Source organism: Triticum dicoccoides, chromosome 4A (assembly GCF_002162155.2).
Source record: "Triticum dicoccoides isolate Atlit2015 ecotype Zavitan chromosome 4A, WEW_v2.0, whole genome shotgun sequence".
NCBI lineage: Eukaryota > Viridiplantae > Streptophyta > Magnoliopsida > Poales > Poaceae > Triticum > Triticum dicoccoides.
The window spans coordinates 747,115,945-747,134,106 of record NC_041386.1 but is presented as its reverse complement, the minus strand read 5'-3'; positions in this window follow the sequence as shown (position 1 = coordinate 747,134,106).

Sequence of the window (18,162 nt, the reverse complement as noted above, 5' to 3'; positions counted from 1 at the left end):
ATAACACTGATGGTCCAAATGATTCCATCTGCTCCAGCGACCCAAATCTATGTCTTGCTGTGCTTCAGAAACAGTGAACCACTAATTCCTTTTGCACCCTGTTTTGCTGTGCTTCAGAACATTCAGGTTGTTTTGTGCTTCTTTCAATGATTTGTCTATTTGAATTTCTGAAGTTTGCTGGAGAATGTTAGAAACTTGATGGTTCTTGGAGTAGTTGCTCTAGTTTGGACTATCAGGAACCTTGGTTATGAGTTTCTAAATTGGGCTGTCTCCTCAAGCTGATGAAGTTATGGAATATGGACTGGGTGTGCCCGAGAGACCGCTATGGCTATGGATTCCGTCTCCTGAATATGATTGTTGGCACGCGAAATTGCCGTGCAACACCAAGATAATTGTCGTACTTTCGCGACGACGAACGATTGCTTTCCGAGCAAAGCAACAAAGATCCCTCGCTTTCGTGGAGGAGAACCGGCCGCTTTACAGCGCAAAACGGCAAAGATTACCAAACCCTAGGGCTGCTAGGGCTCGGCGGAGAAAAACGATAGATAAAAAAATGTATGTGAAAAAAGTAATGTTTGTATTGACAGATCGATTGATGGGTTTTTCCAATCGGCCATGGCCTTACATATATACGGCACGCTGGACTTGGCGTATAAGATTACAACTCTGAAGCTAAAACCGATCAGGACTAGCCTTTCTTGATTCGGTTACCATGTAGCATACTTCTACAAAAAAAAATATACTTGCCAATCTAAGTACGTAAAAAATCTGCCATATCTATGTCCATGCAGTCTTGCATATATGAATAAAGTATTCCGGCCACGTCGCCATCACACTAAATATAGTAGCTAAGCATACCTGGATCCCACCAAGAAAATATTAAATATTTCGGCAACGTCGCAAATCAAACTGGATAACGGACATCAGGACTAAGCATAATTCTTCATATACGTAGATATATATCACTTGCATGCATTACGCCCATGGTCCAGTATAGCATATGATTCTTTTTAGGGCTTGTATCTTCACCTTCCATGAAATTTTCTGTGGCAATACTTCAACAATGCATTAACCGATTAGCTTGATAAATCATTGATTTAATTTGGCTCATCACATACTAAGTAGCCAAATTATAGCATCAACACATGCCCCCTATTTTTGGTACAATTGCATTGACCAAAAATATATAGGAATTGCCGTAGGATAAAGTCGATCATTGATCATAACATTACTTAGGGTGATGTCCAACAATACATCGGCCAAATTTTCTTAGGGCGATATTTCAGATAATATATCGGCCAAATTTGCTCAGGGCGATACTTGAAATAACATATCGGCCACAACATGTTCAGGCCTCCTGCCACATGCTAGGATAATACTTCTTCAAATATTTTCTATTAAGAGCTTTGGACAACTTCTCTCCCTGCAAAGATTGTACAAAATATGAATTTCCAGGAACAATCTCCGTAACTTTATACGGGCCTTCTCAACTCGGCGACCACTTGCCGAATTTCCTATCTTTAGTTCCAATAGGTAAAATCGTTTTCCACACTAAATCTCCTATTTGAAACGATTTGTCCCTCACCCTTTTATTATAAGCTTTGGCTACTCTTAGTTTTTCCTTCTCAATCTCTCGCAAAGCTCTTAATCTCTCTTCTGAAATGTCATCTATCTTATCCATCATTAAATCATTATAATCTACAGCCGACAAATCATTTTGTCTGGCCACTCTAAGAGCTTGTAAATTAATCTCTACAGGTAACACCGCCTCTTGACCATATACCAAGTCGTACGATGCCACTTGAGTTGCTCCATGTTTAGATATCCGATGAGCCCACAAAGCTTACGAAAGTACCTCATGCCATCTTTTCGGATGTTCCTCAATTTTCTTCTTTATAAGCTTAATTAAAGTTTTATTGCTAGATTCGGCCTGTCCATTAGCTTGAGCATAATAAGGTGACGAGTTTAACAATTTAATTCCTAAAGATTCGGCAAATTCACGAAATTGATGAGACATAAAAGAAGCACCTTGATCGATAGTTAAAGTTTGAGAAATACCGAATCTATGAACAATATGCTCTAAAACAAAACTGATAACCTTTTTATGGGTCATGTTTTTCAAAGGAACTGCTTCTGTCCATTTAGTCTAGGACGAAGCGATGTCTTTTAGAAGACGAAGGATGTATTTCACCAATAAAATCTAAGCCCCATCCTCTAAATGGCCACGGCCTAATTATGAGATTTAACATAGACGCGGGCGCTAACTGTACATTACCAAATTTTTGACATGCCTCACAACCTTTATAGTACCGAAAACAATCCTCTAATAAAGTCGGCCAATAAAAACCTGCTCTTTTTAATAACCATCGCATTTTGTGAGCCGACTGATGTGTTCCACATATTCCTTCATGCACTTCACCCATAGCTATTCTAGACTGATCAGAATCTAAGCATTTTAAAAATAACCCATCTATTGTTCAGCGATACAATTCGTCATTAAACAAAGTATATTTTAAAGCTTGTCGCCGAATTTTCCTATCTCTTGTTTGACTTGGATCCTTTAAATGATTAATTAGAGGAACTCTCCAATCACTTAATTCTAATTTATTTGCTAATTCGGTCGTTTGTGACCTATGCACTGAATCTGTAGTACATTGTACAACTAGTTGTTCAACTGTACTAGGCCCAAGTGCACCCCGTGGCAAAGTATCCATCATTATAGACTCAACATGCATCGGCTTGTCTATTATAAAAAACATTCCTTTACTAATGTGATAACCGGATGCTTGTTGTGCTAAACAATTAGCTCTAGGATTCTCTTCTCTAGGTATGTGATGGATGGTGAACGTATCTAAAGACTTAATTATGTCTAAACATCGGTCCAAATAACTATTTAATAATCCAGCAAAACATTGAAATTCGCCCTTAATTTGTTGTACTACCAGGAGCGAATCCCCAAAAGCATCTACATCCTTTACACCTATATCAACTAAAGTTTGTAAACCAAACAGTAAAGCTTCATACTCAGCTTGGTTATTAGTGTAAGGATATTCCAAACGGACCGATGTATCATAAACAACATTATTAGGTGAAATTAAAACATTACCGACGCCTTGCCCGTCCCTACAAACCGATCCATCTAAATAAAGTTTCCATGGACACACACTAACATAATTGATATTTTCATCACCTTTAATCCTCTGATCAACAATGAAATCGGCGATAACTTGACCCTTCATAGCACGCAACGATTCATATGTTAAATCATATTCTATTAGTGCGTAAGCCCACTTTCCAATCCTACCACTAAGAATCGGTTGTTGCAACATATACTTAATGACGTCATCCTGGCAAGCTACCACACACGTACTAGAAAGAAGATAAGGCCGAAACTTGGTACATGCATAGTATAAAGATAAACATAACTTTTCAATAAACACGTACCAACTTTCGGCGTCGAGCAAACGACGGCTTAAGTATGCAATGATGTATTTTTTGCCGCTGACCTCTTGCGCCAACACCGCACCGATCACCCTATCTTCTGCAGCAATGTACAGTCTGAACGGCGCACCGGACATGGGCGCCCACAATATTGGAGGATTTGACAAGCATTGCTTTATATTATTGAAAGCATATCGTTGCTCTGCCCCCCAAGTAAATTCGGCTTCATTCTTTAGCCGAAGTAGAGGAACAAACGATTCAATTTTTCCTGCAAGGTTAGATATGAATCGTCTCAAGTAATTAATTTTTCCTAACAACTTTTGCACATCCCTTTTACACGTGGGTTCCTCCAAATTTCTAATCGCCTCCACTTTCTTAGGGTCAATATCTATGCCATTTTCATGAATTATGAATCCTATAAACTTACCAGCCGACACGCAAAAGCACATTTGAGTGGGTTCATTTTTAATCCATACTGGTGCATCCTTTCAAACGCTAATCTTAAATCGGCTAAATGATGATCAAACCCATCCGATTTAACAACTATGTCATCAATATATATTTCTAGCACCGGCATTTTTTAACCCAAATGTCATAACGACCCACTCAAATAAACCAACAAAACTTGGGCAACGAAAAGCAGTCTTAGACATATCTTGTTCGGCCATAAATATTTGATTGTAACCTGCATTACCATCTAAAAAGCTAATCACTTTATGTCCCGACGCATCATTAATAAGCATGTCGGCTATAGACATAGGATATTCATCTTTCGGAGTAGCTTTATTCAAATCTCTAAAATCAACACAGATTCTAATATTACCAGTATTTTTCTTTTCCACGGGCACAATATTAGAAACCCAATCTGCATATCTACACGGCGGAATAAACTTAGCTTTTTAGAACCGATCAACCTCTTTGATGCGGTCATACAAATTAGGATTAAAACTTCTACGAGGTTGTTTATGCGGCCTAAAACCGGATTTAATAGGTAATCTATGTTCTACTAAATCTCTACTCAAACCGGGCATCTCAGTATAATTTCAAGCAAAGCAATCAACGAATTCTTTAAGTAATAAACATACCTTACTTTTCTGATCGGCTTTCAAGCTAGCTTTGATAAATGTAGGCCTCGGGATACTTCCATCACCAATATCAATTTCTTCAAGTGGGTCAGCCGATGAGAATCCTTGTCCAAGCTTTTCCATGTCATCAAAATCTTTAATTGTTTCATGCATATCGCTCTTTCCGGAACGATACTCCTCCGTGCGTCTTTGTAGCCACTCAATACTATCGTCTTTATCCATCATTTATATAGATAAATCATTAAGCCGAGCTATCTTAGCCGGCTGTGCATTTATAGGTACAAAACCATCTCTACCGATATTGATATAATCATAATTCGATAAATCCCTACCTGTCAAACATCGCATGTCACCGTGTTGCCAATCAACCGGCGCCTCCATCAAAGCAATGCAAGAAGAATTTTCCGCCTCAATCACCTCGACATCATCATTAACTCACTGAATTAAGCATTGATGAAGAGTAGAAGGGATGCAACAATTTGCATGAATCCAGTCGCGTCCCAAAAGAATATTATACCGGCCTTTGACATCGACAACAAAAAATGCAGTCAGCAATGTTTTGCTTCCGACTGTGAGCTCCATAGAAATAACACCCTTAGCTTCGGACAATTCTCGTGAGAACCCACTAAGTCCCATGTTGGTCTTCATTAACTCGCTCTCTTTTCGGTTTAGTTTAGAAAATACTGAAAAGGGCATAATATTAACATCTGCACCGCCATCAACGAGCATGCGACCAATAAGCTTACCATCAATGTGACCTCTGATAAATAATGGCTTTAGGTGCTGCCCATGCTTCTCTGGTTTCTCAAATCTAGCATTCTTTGGGCCAAGAACAAGTTCAGCAATTTCTGCCTCGGGCGCGCGAAATTCAGCAGGCAATGCGAACACCATATTAACATCCATATCAGTTGGTGCATCTTTATTATTCTCTGAATTTTCTGCAATAATGATGTCATCCATATTTTTATTTTCCTCTGTTGTGATGCGCTTCTCCTTCCAAGTCTTTGTAGGCATCATTGGTTTATCCTGATTGAACCATCTATCGCGCTTCTTCTCAGCTATCTCTTCCTTTATTTCCAATGTCCGCAGTCGCTGTACACGTCGTTTCTGAGTGTGGGTAAGTCCATTCGGGCACCACTGCGTTGCTGGTTTAGTTCCTGACGCGACAGACTTAATTTGGCTGCCTCCCGGGTCCTTCGGCCTATACTGACATACTTCTATTTTTCTGGCAAACATTTCATCTCTGGCCAAAAAACTTCTCTGCTGATCATATACAGTACTGGAATTAAATACCTGGCCGCGTACATTGTCTGAGTCCCAACGTGTAGATGTACTAGTATTAGACTTGAAACTCCTCGGAGGCAAACTCTTGGACGATTCCTGTGCAACAATTGTTTATGATCAAATCAACTTGTGTGCTAGCCGATTTAGGCTTCTGAATAGTACGTGAGGATATAGCATCCAGCCGTGCATGCGGGTTATGCCCAGAATTAGTTTGCTTTTCAAATTGATTAGACTGGCCAGCTTGCCGCAACTTTCACCATTACTTTTCTCCTCTGTACCGAGAGCTTCTTTTGAGACACTACTTGTTTCTGTACAATTGACAACACCTTCATCTGACCGGTGTTCCGCTATTTTCAGACCATGATCAGCATCCAAATCATCTGAATTTTTTGCTGCTTTAGTTTCAGCACGCTTCACCGGCACCCATACGCGCTTGTAGTTGCCCTTATAGTCGTTGCGCTCTGCACTGCGTACCGGCGATCGACCTCCCTGAATCTCGATGGCGTTATGTGATCTAGCCTCTGTTGGGGAACGTAGCAGAAATTCAAAATTTTCCTACGTGTCACCAAGATCTATCTATGGAGAAACTAGCAACGAGGGAAGGAGAGTGCATCTACATACCCTTGTAGATCGCTAAGCGGAAGCGTTCAAGAGAACGGGGTTGAAGGAGCCGTACTCGTCGTGATCCAAATCACCGGAGATCCTAGTGCCGAACGGACGGCACCTCCGCGTTCAACACACGTACAGCCCGGTGACGTCTCCCACGCCTTGATCCAGCAAGGAGAGAGGGAGAGGTTGAGGAAGACTCCATCCAGCAGCAGCACAACGGCGTGGTGGTAATGGAGGAGCGTGGCAATCCTGCAGGGCTTCGCCAAGCACCGCGGGAGAGGAGGAGTAGGGAGAGAGGTAGGGCTGCACCAAGAGGGAGAGGTTCTCATGTGCTGGGCTGCTCCAAAAACCTCCAATATATATAGGGAAGGGGAGGGCTGCACCCCCTCTAGGGTTTCCACCCCCTAGAGGTGGAGGCCAGCCCTAGATGGGTTTTGGGGGGCGGCCAAGAGGGGAGAGAGGGGAGGCGCCCACTAGGTGGGCCTTAAGGCCCATCTGGACTAGGGTTTGCCCCCTCCCACTCTCCCTTGCGCCTTGGGCAAGGGTGGGAGGCGCACCAGCCCACTCTGGGGCTGGTCCCTTTCCACTCTAGGCCCATGCACGCCTCCGGGGCAGGTGGCCCCACTTGGTGGACCCCCGGACCCTCGTGGTGGTCCCGGTACATTACCGATATCGCCCGAAACTTTTCCGGTGACCAAAACAGGACTTCCCATATATAAATCTTTACCTCCGGACTATTCCAGAACTCCTCGTGACGTCCGGGATCTCATCCGGGACTCCGAACAACATTCGGTAACCACATACAAGCTTCCTTTATAACCCTAGCGTCATCGAACCTAAAGTGTGTAGACCCTACGGGTTCGGGGGACATGTAGACATGACCGAGACGTTCTCCGGTCAATAACCAACAGCGGGATCTGGATACCCATGTTGGCTCCCACATGTTCCACGATGATCTCATCGGATGAACCACGATGTCAAGGACTCAATCGATCCCGTATACAATTCCCTTTGTCTAGCGGTATTTTACTTGCCCGAGATTCGATCGTCGGTATACCGATACCTTGTTCAATCTCGTTACCGGCAAGTCTCTTTACTCGTTCCGTAACACATCATCCCGTGATCAACCCCTTGGTCACATTGTGCACATTATGATGATGTCCTACAGAGTGGGCCCAGAGATACCTCTCCGTCAGACGGAGTGACAAATCCCAGTCTCGATTCGTGCCAACCCAACAGACACTTTCGGAGATACCTGTAGTGCACCTTTATAGCCACCCAGTTACGTTGTGACGTTTGGTACACCCAAAGCATTCCTACAGTATCCGGGAGTTGCACAATCTCATGGTCTAAGGAAAAGATACTTGACATTAGAAAAGCTTTAGCATACGAACTACGATCTTTGTGCTAGGCTTAGGATTGGGTCTTGTCCATCACATCATTCTCCTAATGATGTGATCCCGTTATCAACGACATCCAATGTCCATGGTCAGGAAACCGTAACCATCTATTGATCAACGAGCTAGTCAACTAGAGGCTTACTAGGGACATGGTGTTGTCTATATATCCACACATGTATCTGAGTTTCCTATCAATACAATTATAGCATGGACAATAAACGATTATCATGAACAAGGAAATATAATAATAACCAATTTATTATTGCCTCTAGGGCATATTTCCAACAGTCTCCCACTTGCACTAGAGTCAATAATCTAGTTCACATCGCCATGTGATTAACACTCACAGGTCACATCGCCATGCAACCAACATCCAAAGAGTTTACTAGAGTCAATAATCTAGTTCACATCACTTATGTGATTAACACTCAATGAGTTCTGGGTTTGATCATGTTGCTTGTGTGAGAGGTTTTAGTCAACGGGTCTGAACCTTTCAGATCCGTGTGTTCTTTACAAATCTTTATGTCATCTCCTAGATGCAGCTACCACGCTCTATTTGGAGCTATTCCAAATAACTGTTCTACTTGGAGCTATTCTAAATTGTTTCTCCATTATACGTATCCGATATCTCTACTCAGAGCTATCTGGATAGGTGTTGAGCTTGCATCGTCGTAACTCTTTACGTCGAACTCTTTATCACCTCCATAACCGAGAAAATTCCTTAGTCCACTAGTTACTAAGGATAACTTTGACCGCTGTACTGTGATCTATTCTTGGATCACTCTTGTACCCCTTGACTGACTCATGGCAAGGCACACTTCAGGTGCGGTACACAGCATAGCATACTGTAGAGCCTACGTCTAAAGCATAGGGGACGACCTTCGTCCTTTCTCTCTTTTCTGCCGAGGTTGAGCTTTAAGTCTTAACTTCGCACCTTACAACTCAGGCAAGAACTTCTTCTTTGACTGATCCATCTTGAACACTTTCAAGATCATGTCAAGGTATGTGCTCATTTGAAAGTATTATTAAGCATTTTGATCTATCCTTATAGATCTTGATGCTCAATGTTCAAGTAGCTTAATCCAGGTTTTCTATTGAAAAACACCTTTCAATAACCCTATATGCTTTCTAGAAAATCTACGTCATCTCTGATCTATGATATGTCGACAACATATATTCATCAGAAATTCTATAGTGCTCCCACTCACTTCTTTGGAAATACAAGTTTCTCATGAACTTTGTATAAACCCAAAATCTTTGATCATTTCATCAAAGCGCACATTCCAACTCCGAGATGCTTACTCCAGTCCTTAGAAGGATTGCTGGAGCTAGCATACCTTTTAGCATCCTTAGGATCGACAAAACCTTTCTGATTGTATCGCATACAACCTTTCCTTACGAAAGTTGGTAAGGAAACTCGTTTTGACATCCATCTGCCAGATTTCATAAATGCTGCTTATGCTAACATGATTCCGACGGACTTAAGCATTGCTACGAATGAGAAAAACTCATCGTAGTCAACTCCTTGTACTTGTGAAAAACTCTTCGCCACAAGTCGAGCTTCATAGATGGTGACATTACCATCCACGTCCGTCTTCTTCTTAAAAGATCCATTTATCAAATGGCTTGCCGATCATTGGGCAAGTCCGCCAAAGTCCATGCTTCGTCCTGATACATGGATCCTATCTCGGATTGCATGGTTTCTTAACCATTTGTCGGAATTTGGGCCCACCATCGCTTCCCCATAGCTCATAGGTTCATTGTTGTCTAGCAACATGACCTTCAAGACAGGATCACCGTACCACTCTGAAGTAGTACGCATCCTTGTCACCCTACGAGGTACGGTAGTGACTTGATCCAAAGTTTCATGATCACTATCATAAGCTTCTACTTCAATTGGTGTAGGTGCCATAGGAACAACTTCCTGTGCCCTGCTACACACTAGTTGAAGTGACGGTTCAATAACCTCATCAAGTCTCCACCATCCTCCCACTCAACTTTCCGAGACAAACTTTTCCTCGCAAAAGGACCCGATTCAAGAAACAATTCCTATTGCTTTCGGATCTGAATTAGGAGGTATACCCAACTGTTTTGGGTGTCCTATGAAGATGCATTTTATCCGCTTTGGGTTCGAGCTTATCAACCTGAAACTTTTTCACATAAGCGTCGCAGCCCCAAACCTTTAAGAAACGACAACTTAGGTTTCTCCAAACCACAGTTCAAACGGTGTCGTCTCAACGGAATTACGTGGTGCCCTATTTAAAGTGAGTGCGGTTGTCTCTAATGCCTAACCCATGAATGATAGTGGTAATTCGATAAGAGACATCATGGTACGCACCATATCGAATAGGGTGCAACTATGATGTTCGGACACACCATCACACTATGGTGTTCCAGGCGGTATTAATTGTGAAACAATTTCCACAATGTCTTAATTGTGTGCCAAAACTCGCAACTCAGATATTCATCTCTATGATCATATCATAGACATTTTATCCTCTTGTCACAATGATCTTCAACTTCACTCTGAAATTACTTGAACCATTCAATAATTCAGACTCGTGTTTCATCAAGTAAATATACTCAACATCTATTCGAATCATCTGTGAAGTAAGAACATAACGATGTTCACTGCATGCCCCAGCACTCATTGGACTGCACACATCAAAATGTGTTACTTCCAACAAGTTGCTATCTTGTTCCATCTTACTGAAACCGAGGCTTTTCAGTCATCTTGCCCATGTGGTATGATTTGCATATCTCAAGTGATTCAAAATCAAGTGAGTCCAAACGATCCATCTGCATGGAGTTTCTTCATGCGTATACACCAATAGACATGGTTCACATGTCTCAAACTTTTCAAAAACGAGTGAGTCCAAAGATCCATCAACATGGAGCTTCTTCATGCGTTTTATACCAATATGACTTACATGGCAGTGCCACAAGTAAGTGGTACTATCATTACTATCTTATATCTTTTGGCATGAAAATGTGTATCACTACGATCGAGATTCAATAAACCATTCGTTTCAGGTTTAATACTAATCTTGATGGTAGAGGGAGCGTGCGATGTTTGATCACATCAAACTTGGAAACACTTCCAACACATATCGTCATCTCACCTTTAGCTAATCTCCGTTTATTCCGTAGCTCTTTATTTCGAGTTACTAACACTTAGCAACCGAACCGGTATCTAATACCCTGGTGCAACTAGGAGTACTAGTAAAGTACACATTAACATAATGTATATCCAATATATTTCTATCAACCTTTCCAGCCTTCTTATCTACCAAGTATCTAGGGTAATTCTGCTCCAGTGGTTGTTCCCTTTATTACAGAAGCACTTAGTCTCGGGTTTGGGTTCAACCTTGGGTTTCTTCACTAGAGCAGCAGCTGAATTGCCGTTTCATGAAGTATCCCTTTGTTCCCTTGCCCTTCTTGAAACTAGTGGTTTCACCAACCATCAACAATTGATGCTCCTTCTTGATTTCTACTTTCGCGGTGTCAAACATCACGAATATTTCAAGGATCATCATATCTATCCCTGATATGTTATAGTTCATCACGAAGCTCTAGCAGCTTGGTGGCAATGACTTTGGGAAAACATCACTATCTCATCTGGAAGATCAACTCCCACTCGATTCAAGTGATTGTTGCACTCAGACAATCTGAGCACAAGCTCAACGATTGAGCTTTTCTCCCTTAGTTTGCAGGCTAAGAAAATCGTCAGAGGTCTCATACCTCTTGACGTGGGCACGAGTCTGAAATCCCAATTTCAGCCCTTGAAACATCTCATATGTTCCGCGATGTTTCGAAAACGTCTTTAGTGCCTCAACTCTAAACCGTTTAACTGAACTATCACGTAGTTATCAAAACGTGTATGTCCGATGTTCGCAACATCCACAAACGACGTTTGGGGTTCGGCACACTGAGCAGTGCATTAAGGACATAAGCTTTCTACTGTCCGCATAATTGCTACTTTCAACTTTCAACTATATTTTCTCTAGGAACATATCTAAAACAGTAGAACTAAAGCGCGAGCTACGACATAATTTGCAAATTCCTTTTGACTATGTTCAGATAATTAAGTTCATCTTATGAACTCCCACTCAGATAGACATCCCTCTAGTCATCTAAGTGATTACATGATCCGAGTCAACTAGGCCGTGTCCGATCATCACGTGAGACGGACTAGTCATCATCGGTGAACATCTTCATGTTGATCGTATCTACTATACGACTCATGACCTTTCGGTCTTCGTGTTCCGAGGCCATGTCTGTACATGCTAGGCTCGTCAAGTTAACCCTAAGTGTATTGCATGTGTAAATCTGTCTTACACCCGTTGTATGTGAACGTAAGGATCTATCACACCCGATCATCACGTGGTGCTTCGAAGCGACGAACTGTAGCAACGGTGCACAGTTAGGGGAGAACACTTCTTGAAATTGTTATAAGGGATCATCTTATTTACTACCGTCGTTCTAAGCAAATAAGATGCATAAACATAATAAACATCACATGCAATTATATAGTAGTGACATGATATGGCCAATATCATATAGCTCCATTGATCTCCATCTTCGGGGCTCCATGATCATAATCGTCACCGGCATGACACCATGATCTCCATCATCATGATCTCCATCAACGTGTCTTCATGAAGTTGTCACGCCAACGACTACTTCTACTTCTATGGCTAACGCGTTTAGCAATAAAGTAAAGTAATTTACATGGCGTTCTTTAATGACACGCAGGTCATACAATAAATAAAGACAACTCCTATGGCTCCTGCCGGTTGTCATACTCATCGACATCCAAGTCGTGAATCCTATTACAAGAACATGATCAATCTCATACATCACATATCATTCATCACATTCTTCTTGGCCATATCACATCACATAGCATACCCTGCAAAAACAAGTTAGACGTCCTCTAATTGTTGTTTGCATGTTTTACGTGGCTGCTATGGGTTTCTATCAAGAACGTTTCTTACCTATGCAAAACCACAACGTGATATGCCAATTGCTATTTACCCTTCATAAGGACCCTTTTCATCGAATCCGTTTTGACTAAAGTGGGAGAGACTGGCACCCGCTAGCCACCTTATGCACCAAGTGCATGTCAGTCAGTGGAACCTGTCTCACGTAAGAGTACGTGTAAGGTCGGTCCGCGCCGCTTCATCCCACAATACCGTCGAAACAAGATTGGACTAGTAACGGTAAGCATATTGAACAAAATCAACGCCCACAACTACTTTGTGTTCTACTTGTGCAAAGAATCTACGCAATAGACCTAGCTCATGATGCCACTGTTGGGGAACGTAGCAGAAATTCAAAATTTTCCTACGTGTCACCAAGATCTATCTATGGAGAAACTAGCAACGAGGGAAGGAGAGTGCATCTACATACCCTTGTAGATCGCTAAGCGGAAGCGTTCAAGAGAACGGGGTTGAAGGAGTCGTACTCGTCGTGATCCAAATCACCGGAGATCCTAGTGCCGAACGGACGGCACCTCCGCGTTCAACACACGTACAGCCCGGTGACGTCTCCCACGCCTTGATCCAGCAAGGAGAGAGGGAGAGGTTGAGGAAGACTCCATCCAGCAGCAGCACAATGGCGTGGTGGTGATGGAGGAGCGTGGCAATCCTGCAGGGCTTTGCCAAGCACCGCGGGAGAGGAGGAGTAGGGAGAGAGGTAGGGCTGCACCAAGAGGGAGAGGTTCTCATGTGTTGGGCTGCTCCAAAAACCTCCAATATATATAGGGAAGGTGAGGGCTGCGCCCCCTCTAGGGTTTCCACCCCCTAGAGGTGGCGGCCAGCCCTAGATGGGTTTTGGGGGGGCGGCCAAGAGGGGAGAGAGGGGAGGCGCCCACTAGGTGGGCCTTAAGGCCCATCTGGACTAGGGTTTGCCCCTTCCCACTCTCCCTTGCGCCTTGGGCAAGGGTGGGAGGCGCACTAGCCCACTCTGGGGCTGGTCCCTTTCCACTCTAGGCCCATGCACGCCTCCGGGGCAGGTGGCTCCACTTGGTGGACCTCCGGGACCCTCCCGGTGGTCCCGGTACATTACCGATATCGCCCGAAACTTTTCCGGTGATCAAAACAGGACTTCCCATATATAAATCTTTACCTACGGACTATTCCGGAACTCCTCGTGGCGTCCGGGATCTCATCCGGGACTCCGAACAACATTCGGTAACCACATACAAGCTTCCTTTATAACCCTAGCGTGATCGAACCTTAAGTGTGTAGACCCTACGGGTTCGGGAGACATGTAGACATGACCGAGACGTTCTCCGGTCAATAACCAACAGCGGGATCTGGATACCCATGTTGGCTCCCACATGTTCCACGATGATCTCATCGGATGAACCACGATGTCAAGGACTCAATCGATCCCGTATACAATTCCCTTTCTCTAGCGGTATTTTACTTGCCCGAGATTCGATCGTCGGTATACCGATACCTTGTTCAATCTCGTTACCGGCAAGTCTCTTTACTCGTTCCGTAACACATCATCCCGTGATCAACCCCTTGGTCACATTGTGCACATTATGATGATGTCCTACCGAGTGGGCCCAGAGATACCTCTCCGTCACACGGAGTGACAAATCCCAGTCTCGATTCGTGCCAACCCAACAGACACTTTCGGAGATACCTGTAGTGCACCTTTATAGCCACCCAGTTACGTTGTGACGTTTGATACACCCAAAGCATTCCTACAGTATCCGGGAGTTGCACAATCTCATGGTCTAAGGAAAAGATACTTGACATTAGAAAAGCTTTAGCATACGAACTACGATCTTTGTGCTAGGCTTAGGATTGGGTCTTGTCCATCACATCATTCTCCTAATGATGTGATCCCGTTATCAACGACATCCAATGTCCATGGTCAGGAAACCGTAACCATCTATTGATCAACGAGCTAGTCAACTAGAGGCTTACTAGGGACATGGTGTTGTCTATATATCCACACATGTATCTGAGTTTCCTATCAATACAATTATAGCATGGACAATAAACGATTATCATGAACAAGGAAATATAATAATAACCAATTTATTATTGCCTCTAGGGCATATTTCCAACAGCCTCCTCATTGGAACGAGCCATTTTCTCATGTACGTTTGGTCTGAACATAGGCCTCGGCGGGATCCATCCCTGCTGAAAATAACCTGCTGGCCCTTTAGGATATGGCGCCTAAGGATTAAACCCCCAAGGAGGAAACTGCGGATACATAGGAGGTGCACAACCCCAATATGTTGGCTCCATTGCAAAATACGGTTGTTGGTCATATGCACTTCCTTGCCATTGCTCATGACTGTGAGGTCCAGAAGGAGATCTAGGACGCTTATTACCTCCGAGCCGATTAAACACATTGTTGGTCTTGCGTGAGGTATATTTTTCCAACAACATGCTAACTGTCGGCTTTGGCCTTGAAGCTTGTCTCCTTCCTCCGTTGACTTTCCACACTCCTATTTCTGGATTTTTTGGTTTGATCATCCTTGGAAGAGCACTGTTATCAACAACATTTTTCTCTCTTGCGGATTCGGTCTGATCCGACCGAATAAGCATTTTTTACTCTCAAGCTCGACCATATTGATAGGAAAAGGGTCGCTGTCGAGCTTCATTTTAGGACCTTCTGTAAACGTCAATCGTCCTTCATTGATGGCCGGTTGCACTTGTCGACGAAACACGTTACAATCATTAGTAGCATGAGAAAAAGAATTGTGCCACTTACAATAAGCTCTTCTACCCAATTCTTCTGGAGGTGGAATTACATGACCCTCCCTTACTCTAATTAATTTATTCTGCAATAACATATAAAAAATTCTATCACACTTGCTAACATCAAAAGTGTATTTAATTTCATCTCTTCTAGCAGGTGTAGGTTTCAAAGCAGAACATGCAAAAGGTTTTGACTTTGGCGCTTGAACCCATTCGGCTACACATATATTAACATCATCCTCAGTAGCTGAATCACTATCATAATCTAAGGCATTAACCACATGATTATCTTTCTCTTTATTTCTGTTATCTTTAAACCGGCTATATTGTTTAATTTCCTTAGCCCGGTTTTCTTGCACCAAAGCCTTCTGCAAAACTTGGTTAACATCTAAAAATTCTTGCCCTTCTAGTTTATCCTTAATATGAGCGAGTAAACCCGAAAAGGCAAGATCGGCTAAGTCCTTTTCGGCTATGGTCAAGCTGAAACATCGGTTTTTGACATCCCTAAACCTCCTAATATAATCATGAACATGCTCATTATATTTCTGCCTTACCATAGTTAAGTCTGAAAGCCGAAGTTCTGTTTCACCGCTATAAAAATACTCATGAAATTTTTGCTCCAATTTTGCCCATGTTGAAACATAATTAGGAGCAAGTGATGTAAACCAAGTAAATGCAGTACCGGATAGAGATAAAGGAAATAATTTTAATCTAAAAACATCTAATGTGCCGACCTCACTGCATTGTGCTAAAAATTGTCCCACATGCTCAAAAGTAGATCTACCATCTTCCCCCGTAAATTTAACAAAATTTGGAATTCTAAAACCACGAGGATATGGTGTCGAGTCAAAATAATCAGGGTATGGTTTTTGATATGAACGTGCTCTACCCTTAGGTTCTAAACCAAATTCTCTAAGTATATTAACAAGCTGATCCTTAAAATTATTATTGGGATGTAGAGAACTGGATTGTGGAGCAAATGAGACACCAGCACGTGGTGGAAATTCCGGCGAAGAAATTGGAGCATGTGAAGTTTGCAACGGAGACTCACTAAAATATCAATCGGGTAGCGGCCCGTACAGAACCCCAGTACCAACAGGCGGCAATGGTGGCGTACAATATGCTACTGTCTGATAACTAGGCTGCTGCAAATTAGAATTAAAACCAAAACTTCGGTTATTGTTATTGTGATTTTGTGGAACCGAAGTCGAAACAATAGGAGCAATAGTACTAGGAACTAAATTATTAGCCGAACTACCAACATAGTTCCGGCCATCCAGATTATTGTTTAAAGGAACGTGAGGATGCATAGCATTAGCCGATGCACTAGGTGTATGTATATTACTTGGAAAATTGTTAAATCTGCTACTGTCTGGTGGCATCGGTCTTTTTCCAGAATACTCATCATTGACTTGCATCACTAATAAGCGTACATGACCAGGTAGACATTTTTCAAGATGTTTATTAAACTGCTCCTTAAAGTCTTCAAGTCTATTAACTACTGCTTGAGTAATTGTACGTGTCGTATTTTCCATATCAGAACCATATTTACTAGCTACGGACACATCAATCAGATGAGCAATTTCTTCGGTTGAGTTTTTTACCTGAGCATCGGAAGGGCTTGGAACTACCTTTTTGACGACGCCGTTCCTCGTCTTCGCGTATCCAGCCAACTTGAGCTTCAACCTCTCAACCTTTTCTTTCTCAAGCTCCTCTTCAAGCTCGCGCCGAACATCTTCCGACAGATCGTCGAGTGTGACGGCGATGACGTTCTCCGGGTCGATGTCGCTCCCGTTCTTGGACTCGGTACTCATCGTGTAGCTCTTCTTCTTCTTTGTCCCCAGCGGGGTCGCCAATTGTGTTGGCACGCGAAATTGTCGTGCAACACCAAGATAATTGTCGTACTTTCGCGACGACGAACGATTGCTTTTCGAGCAACAAAGATCCCTCGCTTTCGTGGAGGAGAACCGGCCGCTTTTCAGCGTAAAACGGCAAAGATTACCAAACCCTAGGGCTGCTAGGGCTCGGTGGAGAAAAACGATAGATAAAAAGATGTACGTGGAAAAAGTAATGTTTGTATTGATAGATCGATTGATGGGTTTTTCCAATCGGCCATGGCCTTACATATATACGGCACGCTGGACTTGGCGTATAAGATTACAACTCTGAAGCTAAAACCGATCAGCACTAGCCTTTCTTGATTCGGTTATCATGTAGCATACTTCTACAAAAAAAAATACTTGCCAATCTAAGTACGTAACAAATCTGCCATATCTACGTACATGCAGTCTATATGAATAAAGCATTCCGGCCACGTCGCCATCACACTAAATATAGTGGCTAAGCATACCTGGATCCCACCAAGAAAATATTAAATATTCCGGCAACGTCGCAAATCAAACTGGATAACGTCCATCAGGACTAAGCATAATTCTTCATATACGTAGATATATATCACTTGCATGCATTACGCCCATGATCCAGTATAGCATATGATTCTTCTTAGGGCTTGTATCTTCACTTTCCATGAAATTTCCTGTGGCAATACTTCAACAATGCATTAACCGATCAGCTTAATAAACCATTGATTTAATTTGGCTCATCACATACTAAGTA